The sequence below is a fragment of the Oryctolagus cuniculus genome (assembly GCF_964237555.1).
Source record: "Oryctolagus cuniculus chromosome 17 unlocalized genomic scaffold, mOryCun1.1 SUPER_17_unloc_2, whole genome shotgun sequence".
In the NCBI taxonomy this organism is placed as follows: Eukaryota; Metazoa; Chordata; class Mammalia; order Lagomorpha; family Leporidae; genus Oryctolagus; species Oryctolagus cuniculus.
Window position 1 is genome coordinate 681,438 of NW_027208203.1, and position 12,097 is coordinate 693,534.

General features: G+C 40.7%; 1 pseudogene; it reads right to left on the reverse strand.

Moving 5' to 3' along the window:
* Positions 1-12,097, reverse strand: part of LOC138847874 (GDNF family receptor alpha-2 pseudogene) — a 45,404-nt pseudogene that overhangs the window by 10,978 nt on the left and 22,329 nt on the right.

Here is a 12,097-nt window from a genome sequence, read left to right on the forward strand (position 1 = left end):
GGAGTGAACCAGCAGGTAAAAGCCCTCTCTCTGTATCTACCTGACTCTGTAACTGTCTTTCACATAAATAAGAATAAATAAAATAGTAATCTAAAATAAAGCAGAATGGTGTAACAAAATATGGAATTAAAAGAAAGCAATATTATGACAGATAAGTTGAATTACATAAACAATCATTTTAAAAGGAAGTGGTCTAAAATATCAGTAAAAAGTCAAATGATTAGACAGTACAGAGAAAATAAGATGAATTATATACTCTCTATCATATATATACATTAAATGTAAAAACACAAATTCATTTAAAATGGAAAATATTTGCCACAATAACATTTGACAAATCAAAACTGAGGAATATGAGCTTTTGCAAGGTGTATTTAATAACCAAAACTACCATGAGGAATAAAAATGTCATTTCATATTTACAAGCAGTTCAATTAATCAAGACAATGCAATAATCCTAAAATTTTTACATCAAATAGAGATTCAAAATGCATCTTGTAAAATAAGATAGAGTATTTAAAAAGAAAAAAAATTGCAAGTATCATCTGTTATCCCAGTACATTTTATTCAGCAAATAACAGAATGAGTCAGAAGAAAATCTCCAAGAATACACAGGTGAAACCATCACTCTCAAGTATCCATAGATTTACCAAAATAGATGTAGGCCATAAAACAAATATTAACTACAGGATAATATCAAAATGATAGTATACAAATTATATTCTATGACTACAAACAAAATCCAAAAGAACTATCACACTGAAGTATCAGGAAAACACTGAAGTTCATAGCAACTCAGTAGGACACATTTCTGTAAAACTGAGTCCAAGACTTAATGAAGACATTAGAAGTTATAAATGCTGAATGAAAATACAACATTAGAGCATCTGTGTAATGTATCTTTAGAGACACTAAAGAAAAATAGCAGTAAATGTCTGTAAGGGATTTTCAGAAGTTCGTTATAAAAGCACACCTTGGGGCTGGCGCTGTCGCATAGCGGGTAAAGCCGCAGCCTTCAGTGCCAGCTCCCAATATGGGTGTCAGTTTGAGTCCCTACTGCTCCACTTCCCATCCAGCTCTCTGCTGTGCCCAGGTGCTTGGGTCCCTGCACCAATGTGGGAGACTCCAAAGAAGCTCCTGGCTTCTCAATTCTGATCGGCACAGCTCCGGCTGTTGCAGCCAATTGGGGAGTGAACCAGTGAATAGAAGACCTCTGTCTCTCTCTCTCTCTCTGCCTCTCCTTCTCTCTCCATGTAACTCTTTCACATAAGTAAATAAATCTTTAAAAAAACACACTGAAGAGAGAATTGAATTTTCTCTGAAATTTTTGAAGCCCCCTCATATAAGAATTGTCTCAAATCAATTACCTTGATTTCCACCTAAGGAAACTAGAAAAAGAGCAAATTAAACCCCAAACAACAGGTAGAACATGAAGATAAACATCTGCTGTAGTCTGATCAGAGCACTAAAAGCTTACGGTGGTCAAGAGGGAACGGGGTTATCACCAGGTGAGGCTGTGAGATGGCCAGGTGTGTTCAGCAACCTCACAAAACAGAGCCAGTGTGCGTCTTTTCATTTATCCACTTGAAGATTCTGGGAATGTCAGACACCAGACCCCTGATGCACCCCAACTTGCCAGGCCCATCATCTGAGAACCCACTTGTGCATCCACTGTGAGCCCATTTCTGTGGTTTATAAACTACCAGGGCTATGATAGCTCCACAGACAGTCGAAATAAACTGCAGTCTCAATGATAAATTCAAGGATGTGGACCTGCAAGTAGCGCCCCCAGCACAGAGAACAAGATCAGCCCTGCAGGACTGCAGCCTGGCCCTGGGTGGCTCCCACGCCTGTGGGTGAAGGCACCCCCTAGTGCTCGTGTTTCACTGGCTTGTGCACTGCAGAGTATAAAACGGAGACAGGAAGTCGGGGGCGCCCTTGAGCCTCTGCGACACTTGTCCTATGGCTGGAGAATGAACCGCTTGAGATGCCCACACAGCGACTCCTTACGACCTGTAGAGTGCTGGCTTTGAGGCCTCTGCCCCAGGGTCATCCCCTGGAGGCTGAGAATTCATCTCAGACACAGGCAAGGATGCCCCACAGCACTGCACCATGCAGCACACAGTCTGTCAGCGAGCATGGCATCGCCATGAAGAATCTGCACCAGTGCCGCTCAGCCACACAACCCATGCAAACATGCCTGTCTGTCCCACATCTGCACATGAGCCAGTGCATAGCCAATTTCATTGTGAGATGTGAAAAAAGTCAATAGAATTTGAAAAAAGTAGGAAAAAAATCAATGTAAAAAACCCTGTGTGGAAACTAATAAAGATAATTAACATCTATCCTATCTAGTTAGGTTGATCAGAATAAAACAAAAAGACATATTATTAACAGAGAAAATTACCAATAAATAAATAAATACTTAAAAGAAAACAAATTTGAGAGGATACAAAGGTTGTACATAGAGAAGATAATTCAGTAACAGTGACAACACAGAAGCAAGCTGAAGCAATGGACCAGTACACATTCTGATGGCCGGCGCCATGGCTCAATAGGCTAATCCTCCACCTGTGGCGCTGGCACCCTGGGTTCTAGTCCAAGTAGGGGCACCGGATTCTGTCCAGGTTGCTCCTCTTCCAGTCCAGCTCTCTGCTGTGGCCCAGGGAAGGCAGTGGAGGATGGCCCAAGTGCTTGGGCCCTGCACCCACATGGGAGTCCAGGAGGAAGCACCTGGCTCCTGGCTTTGGATCAGCACAATGCGCCAGTGATAGCAGCTATTTTGGGGGGTTGAACCAATGGAAGAAAGACCTTTCACTCTGTCTCTCTCTCTCTCACTGTCTAACTCTGCCTGTCAAACAAACAAACAAACAAACAAACACATACTGAAAATCTAGAGTTAAAACACTATAAGTGCAAAATATACTTAAACATATGTTTATACAGTGTAAATGTGTTTAAGAATATCACCCCATGGGGAGGAGGCAAGATGGCGGAATAGGAAGGGAGCACACTGATAGTCCGGGGAGAGATAGTTTAATAAAAGTGGAGATACTGCAGGTCCAAGGAAGAGTAGGGGAGGAAACAGCAGAAGAAACTCTTCCGGAATGCGTGATTCACACCGGACCTGCGTGGAGAGCGTGGGAGCCCACAGTTCGGGATACCAGTGGCAGACTCAACACACCAGCACTGGAACGTGAGGTGAGCTGAACCTCAATAGCCTGAGACACCGGCAGGCAAGCGGAGAGAGGAGACTAGAGGGAATGACCCCCGGGGGGGGGGGAAGTTCACCAGGCTAACTGGAAGAGAGAGAGAGAGAGAAAAAAAAAAGGTGACTGGTACGGACACAGGTTTCTCTCTCTCCGCTCACCTCTCAAGGGCGATCAAGACAAAGAGCAGGCGCCATCTTGGACATACGTCATAAGCAGAGTGACCTCAGGTCTGCACCGGCCCTGAGCCTAGCAGAAAAACCTAACTCTGGGCGGGGCGAATTAACAGGAGATTAGGACCTAGTAAATTTGTGGTGCTACTGAACTGAGACTGTGAAAAAAGAGACGGTGGGGGAGAGAACTCACGGAATTCACGTGAGCACTCTCCAGAGACGCTACAATTCCGTAACTTTGGCAACCCAGTGGGAGACTGAAGGAGAATTTGAGCCAACTCTGAGGGCAGAACAGATTCCCTGTGTGGTCCTTGGGAAAGAGCTTCCAATCTCTGGCTCCTGTGGGTATATCATTTGCCTGCTAACTACCTCCAACTTCGTTCAGCTGTGCAGAATTACTTCCCTTTTGAATCAAAAAAAGAAAGAGAGAGAGAGAGAGAGAGAGAGAGAGATTTACCATGCCTAACCTGGGAGTGTCACCTTTGGCACACCAAAGAGAGCTCTCAGGCCACACCCATCTCAAGCCCTAAGGCTCCATCAAAAATAGATAGTCCACTTAATCTAGAGTCATAGTATAACAAGAAAAAGCACCACAGTGAAGAAACCAAATATCTCCAATATGCCAAATAACAAACGCAAAAACCGAGGTAATAAAAACAAGGAAGTCACCATGACGCCCTCAAATGAAAAAGACACCCCAATTCAAGATTATGAAGATGATGACATAGAAGAAATGCAAGAAGCAGATCTCAAAAAATTGATAAGAACATTAAGAAGTTCTCAAAAACAAATTCTTGAACTACAGCAATCCTTAATGGACAAGATAAAAAATCTCTCTCGTGAAAATGAAATATTAAGGAGGAATCAAAATGAAATGAAACAACTAGTACAACAGGAAACTGTGATAGTGACTGAAGTGAAGAATTCAATAGATCAAATGAAAAACACAATAGAGAGCCTTACAAACAGAATGGGTGAAGCAGAAGAGAGAATATCGGACTTAGAAGACAGAGAACAGGAAAGGATACAGTCAGACCAAAGAAAAGAAGAGGAAATTAGAAATCTAAAACATATTGTCGGGAATCTTCAGGATACTATTAAAAAACCCAACATTCGGGTTCTAGGAGTTCCTGAAGGCATGGAGAGGGAGAAAGGATTAGAAGGCCTTTTTAGTGAGATATTAGCAGAAAATTTCCCAGGTTTGGAGAAGGACAGAGAAATCCTAGTACAGGAAGCTCACAGAACCCCTAATAAACACGACCAAAAGAGATCCTCACCACAACACGTTGTAATTAAACTCTCCACAGTGAAACATAAAGAAAAGATCCTAAAATGTGCAAGAGAGAAACGTCAGATTACTCTCAGAGGATCTCCAATCAGACTCACAGCTGACTTCTCATCAGAAACTCTACAAGCTAGGAGGGAATGGCAAGATATAGCCCAGGTACTAAGAGAGAACAACTGCCAGCCCAGAATATTATATCCTGCAAAGCTATCATTTGTGAATGAAGGTGAAATAAAGACTTTTCATAGCAAACAGAAATTGAAAGAATTTGTCACCACTCGTCCAGCCCTGCAACAGATGCTTAAAGATGTATTACACACAGAAACACAGAAACACGGTCATCAATATGAAAGAAGATAAAGGAAGGAAACCTCACAGCAAAAGATCACAGGGAATTCAAAGCATATATTAGAACTTATCTTTGGCAAATGGCAGGGCAAAGTTACCACTTTTCACTAGTCACATTGAATGTGAATGGCCTGAACTGTCCAGTTAAAAGACACCGATTGGCTGATTGGGCTAAGGAACAAAACCCATCTATTTGCTGCTTACAAGAAACACATCTTTCCAACAAAGATCCATACAGACTGAAAGTGAAAGGCTGGAAAAAGATATACCATGCCAACAGAAAGAAAAAAGAGTGGGCGTAGCCATCTTAATATCGGACAACATAAACTTTACCACAAAAACCGTTAACAGAGACAAAGAGGGGCACTATATAATGATTAAGGGATCAATTCAACAGGAAGATATAACAATTATCAATGTATATGCGCCTAACTACAGGGCACCAGTTTATCTAAAAGATTTATTAATGGACTTAAAGGGAGACTTAGACCCCAATACAATAGTACTGGGGGACTTCAATACTCCACTCTCAGAAATAGACAGATCATTAGGACAGAAGATCAACAAGGATACAGTAGATTTAAACGACACTATAGCCCACATGGATCTAACAGATATATACAGAACTTTCAATCCTACAGCCAAAGATTTTACATTCTTCTCAGCAGTACATGGAACCTTCTCTAGGATTGACCACATACTAGGCCATAAAGCAAGTCTCAGCAAATTCAAAAGAATTAGAATCATACCATGCAGCTTCTCAGACCATAAAGGAATGAAGTTGGAAATTAGCAACTCAGGAATCCCTAGAGCATACGCAAACACATGGAGATTGAACAACATGCTCCTGAATGAACAATGGGTCATAGAAGAAATTAAAAGAGAAATCAAAAATTTTCTGGAAGTAAATGAGGATAACAGCACAACATACCAAAACTTATGGGACGCAGCAAAAGCAGTGTTAAGAGGAAAGTTTATATCAATAGGTGCCTACATCAAGAAATTGGAAAGGCACCAAATAGATGAGCTTTCAATTCACCTCAAGGATCTAGAAAACCTACAGCAAACCAGACCCAAATCTAGTAGAAGAAGAGAAATAATTAAAATCAGAGAAGAAATCAACAGGATTGAATCAAGAAAAACATTACAAAAAATCAGCCAAACGAGGAGCTGGTTTTTTGAAAAAATAAACAAAATTGACACCCCATTGGCCCAACTAACTAAGAAAAGAAGAGAAAAGACCCAAATCAATAAAATCAGAGATGAAAAAGGAAATGTAACAACAGACACCACAGAAATAAAAAGAATCATCAGAAATTACTACAAGGACTTGTATGCCAGCAAACAGGGAAACCTATCAGAAATGGATAGATTCCTGGACACATGCAACCTACCTAAATTGAACCAGGAAGACATCGAAAACGTAAACAGACCCATAACTGAGACAGAAATTGAAGCCGTAATAAAGGCCCTCCCAACAAAGAAAAGCCCAGGACCAGATGGATTCACTGCTGAATTCTACCAGACATTTAAAGAAGAACTAACTCCAATTCTTCTCAAACTATTCAGAACAATCGAAAAAGAGGGAATCCTCCCAAATTCTTTCTATGAAGCCAGCATCACCTTAATTCCTAAGCCGGAAAAAGATGCAGCACTGAAAGAGAATTACAGACCAATATCCCTGATGAACATAGATGCAAAAATCCTCAATAAAATTCTCGCCAATAGAATGCAACAACACATCAGAAAGATCATCCACCCAGACCAAGTGGGATTTATCCCTGATATGCAGGGATGGTTTAATGTACGCAAGACAATCAATGTGATACACCACATTAACAGACTGCAGAAGAAAAACCATATGATTATCTCAATAGATGCCGAGAAAGCATTTGATAAAATACAACACCCGTTCACGATGAAAACTCTAAGCAAACTGGGTTTGGAAGGAACATTCCTCAATACAATCAAAGCAATTCATAAAAAACCCACAGCCAGCATCCTATTGAATGGGGAAAAGTTGGAAGCATTTCCACTGAGATCTGGTACCAGACAGGGATGCCCACTCTCACCACTGCTATTCAATATAGTTCTGGAGGTTCTAGCCAGAACTGTTAGGCAAGAAAAAGAAATTAAAGGGATACAAATTGGGAAGGAAGAACTCAAACTATCCCTCTTTGCAGATGACATGATTCTTTATTTAGGGGACCCAAAGAAGTCTACTAAGAGACTATTGGAACTCATAGGAGAGTTTGGCAAAGTAGCAGGGTATAAAATCAATGCACAAAAATCAACAGCCTTTGTATACACAGGCAATGCCATGGCTGAGGAAGAACTTCTAAGATCAATCCCATTCACAATAGCTACAAAAACAATCAAATACCTTGGAATAAACTTAACCAAGGACGTTCAAGATCTCTACGATGAAAATTACAAAACCTTAAAGAAAGAAATAGAAGAGGATATCAAAAAATGAAAAAATCTTCCATGCTCATGGATTGGAAGAATCAACATCATCAAAATGTCCATTCTCCCAAAAGCAATTTATAGATTCAATGCAATACCAATCAAGATACCAAATACCTTCTTCTCAGATCTAGAAAAAATGATGCTGAAATTCATATGGAGGCACAAGAGACCTCGAATAGCTAAAGCAATCTTGTACAACAAAAACAAAGCCGGAGGCATCACAATACCAGATTTCAGGACATACTACAGGGCAGTTGTAATCAAAACAGCATGGTACTGGTACAGAAACAGATGGATAGACCAATGGAACAGAATTGAAACACCAGAAATCAACCCAAACATCTACAGCCAACTTATATTTGATCAAGGATCTAAAACTAATTCCTGGAGCAAGGACAGTCTATTCAATAAATGGTGCTGGGAAAATTGGATTTCCACGTGCAGAATCATGAAGCTGTCGCTCCCCCTCTTCACGGAGGAGCAACACAGGACCCTGCGTTGTTCTTTTGTCTGCTCGGCCCTCCCCGGGTTTGCTGCTGGTTCTTCCCGGGTTGGCTACTGTCCCTTCCACCTCCGTGGAAGGTCGGTTCCCCCTGCCACGTTCCCCACTTCCGCGGGGGAGCGGCACACCGCCGGCCGGCTCTCTCGGGGGCTGCACGGGTGTTCCCTCAGATGTTCCTGGTGCATGTTGTCTCTCTCCTCCTTTATAGTCCTCTTCCACCAATCCCAACTCTGCTACCCACACGCTGAGTACACTGCTCTCCTCCCATCAGGAGCAGGTCCTGCTGTTTATTGGTTGAACTGGAGGAAGCTGAGTAGAAGCTGTTTCCTCCTCTCCCAGAACCATATTGTGGGAGAGCAGATGCATAGAATAAGTCTTAATTCCAGTAACTTATTCTAGTCCGAGTTGCTCCCCACAGAAGCAAGACCCCACCTTACACCTTACACAAAAATCCACTCAATGTGGATTAAAGACCTAAATCTATGACCTGACACCATCAAGTTACTAGAGAACATTGGAGAAACCCTTCAAGATATTGGCATAGGCAAAGAATTTCTGGAAAAGACCCGGGAGGCACAGGCAGTCAAAGCCAAGATAAACTATTGGGATTGCATCAAATTGAGAAGTTTCTGTACTGCAAAAGAAACAGTCAGGAGAGTGAACAGACAACTGACAGAATGGGAAAAAATATTTGCAAACTATGCAACAGATAAAGGGTTAATAACCAGAATCTACAAAGAGATCAAGAAACTCCACAAAAACAAAACCAACAACCCACTTAAGAGATGGGCCAAGGACCTCAATAGACATTTTTCAAAAGAGGAAATCCAAATGGCCAACAGGCACATGAAAAAATGTTCAAGGTCATTAGCAATCAGGGAAATGCAAATCAAAACCACAATGAGGTTTCACCTCACCCTGGTTAGAATGGCTCACATGCAGAAATCTACCAACAACAGATGCTGGTGAGGATGTGGGGGAAAAGGGACACTAACCCACTGTTGGTGGGAATGCAAACTGGTCAAGCCACTATGGAAGTCAGTCTGGAGATTCCTCAGAAACCTGAAGATAACCCTACCGTTCGACCCAGCCATCCCACTCCTTGGAATTTACCCAAAGGAATTTAAATTGGCAAACAAAAAAGCGGTCTGCACCCTAATGTTTATTGCAGCTCAATTCACAATAGCTAAGACCTGGAACCAACCTAAATGCCCATCAACGGTAGACTGGATAAAGAAATTATGGATATGTACTCTTTAGAATACTATACCGCAGTAAGAAACAACGAAATCCAGTCATTTGCAACAAAATGGAGGAATCTGGAACACATCATGCTGAGTGAAATAAGCCAGTCCTAAAGGGACAAATACCATATGTTCTCCCTGATCGGTGACAACTGACTGAACACATCTCACTAGTCCCAGTGATCAATTTCTGTTCACAATTGATCATAATGATAGGACTAAGAACCAAAGGGATCACATAAACAAGAATAGTGTCTGCAAATACTAGCTGATAGAATCAAAAAGGGAGAGAATGATCCAACATGGGAAGTGAGATACACAGCAGACCCATAGAATGGCAAATGTCCTAACAGCACTCTGGCCTCATAATCAGCCCTTAAGGCATGCGGATCCGGCAGAAATGCCCATGAGAGTATTTCAGGCATGGAAAGCCAAGACACTCTGGGGGAAAAAAAACCTAAATGAAAGATCTCCATGAGTGAGATCCCAGTGGAAACAACGGGTCATCAAAGAAGGAGGTACCTTTCTATGAAGGGAGGAGAGAACTTCCACTTTGACCATGACCTTGTCTAAATATGATCAGAGTCAGTGAACTCAGGGGGCTTCCATAGCCTTGGCAGTTCATGACAAGAGCCTAGGGTGATTACTGATGCCATAAACAAGAGTGTCAATTTGTTAAATCAAAAACAGGAGTCACTGTGCACTTACTCCTCATGTAGGATCTCTGTCCTTAATGTGCTGTACATTGAGACTTAATGCTATAATGAGTACTCAAACAGTATATTTCGCTTTGTGTTTCTATGGGGGTGCAAACTGTTGAAATCTTTACTTAATGTATACTAAACTGATCTTCTGTAAAAAAAAAAAAAAGAAGAAGAAATTATCAATTCCCAACTTGATTCTCACTGGGATTAAACATGACAATAGGTCTGATCTGATTTCATCATCATTTAAAAAATCATCTATTATTTTTCACTTTATGTTTGTGTGGGAGCAAACTGTTGAAATCTTTACTTAATGTATGCTAAACTGATCCTTTGTATATAAAGAGAATCGAAAATAAATCCTCATGTGAATGGAAGGGGAGAGGGAGTGGGAAAAGGGAGGGATGCGGGTGGGAGAGACGATATGGGGGGGAGCCATTGTAATCCATAAGCTGTACTTTGGAAAATTATATTCATTAAATAAAAGTTAAAAAAAAAGAATATCACCCCATAACATTCTAAACTTAGACATGTTCTTACAAAATTACTGAACATATAAAGCAAAGGAAAATACTATGGTTATCTAGAAAGCTAGGCACTGATGAGGAAAATGAATGGTAATGAAAGGTTTCAAATTATCTGAAACTACAGAGAAAAATGTGAAACCATAAAACTCCTCTTACACAGATGTGCCTAATGAGAATCTTCTTAAAACTTCCACTTCACAAAGGCATTTACAAATTTTATTACTTTTTTCTGTAAGCTAAAAGTCATGTCTTTAACATGGTATCAAGGACACAAAGTTCCTAAGGATTAGGATTAATTTTTTTATTTATTGAAAGAGAGAGAGGAGACAGAGAAGACAGAAAGATTTATCTCCCATCTGCTAGTTGACTACCCAAATGGCCACAATGGCCAGCACTGCTCCAGGTCAAAACCAGGAATGTGCAATTCCACCCAGGAGTCCCACATGGCTGGCAGAAGCCCAACCACATGGACCATCTGCTACCATCCCAGACACATTGCTAGGGAGTTGTAATGGAAGCAGAGAATCTAGGATTCAATTGGGCACTTAGATATGCAATGCCTGCATTGCTGCAGTGGCTTAAGCCAGTAGAACACAACACCAGCTCCAGATTATTTTAATTTTACATCTGGATCATTCAATGATCTTCTACCTATGAAATTCGACAATAGAAAAATATTTATCTTTCAGATTATCCAGATCCAAACATTCATAGCATATTATTAGAGAAATGGGTGTCATATTTCTTAAAATGTCAGTGCTCTGAAAGCCACCCTAGTAATAATGGTATTTAGGTACAAGGCCACATTCTGGTAATTTACGTGTAATTTTTATTAAACTACTTTCAATTTAAAAGATCCCTATTGCTGAAGCAAGAACCTAGGCTATATAATTTTAATTCTTCTGGAAAAATCTGTGTTTTTTTGTTTAATTTTATTTATTTATTTATTTGAATTAGTTAGACAGTGAGGGAGAGAGACAGAGAGAAAAGGTCTTCCTTCCATTGGTTCATCCCCCACATGGCTGCTACGGCCAGAGCTACACCTATTCAAAGCCAGGAGCCAGGTGCTTCCTCCTGGTCTCCCACGCGGGTGCAGAGGCCCAAGCACTTGGGCCATCCTCCACTACCCTCCAGGGCCACAACAAAGAGCTGGACTGGAAGAGAAACAACCGGGACTAGAACCCAGCACCCATATGGGATGCTGGCACCACAGGCAGAGGATTAACCAAGTAAGCCACATGCCAAACCCAAAATCTTTTTTTTTTTAATTATATTTAAGGTATGCAAGCTTCATGTATTTCATATATACAGATTTTGGAACATATTTTAAATCAATTAATACAGTAAGGCTGTCAGTTATTCATGAGGCCATTTCCATGGCTTAAATCTCCAAGCACAAGCCACCTCTCTCCCATTCACAACATTTTCAGTAACTGTTCTCCATAGTTTTCATTTTAAAACAAATGGCAAAAGCAGTAGGATGCATGAATACTCCTTAAAAATATAAACTATCAATTAGGAAAAGTGGCTTATAACACAAAAGCTCTAAAGATGATAGGATAATGAATTTGTATTCTGAGAAAACTGTTAATCATAGGATAATGGGACGTTTTACTAACAGGATGCTTCAAATGTA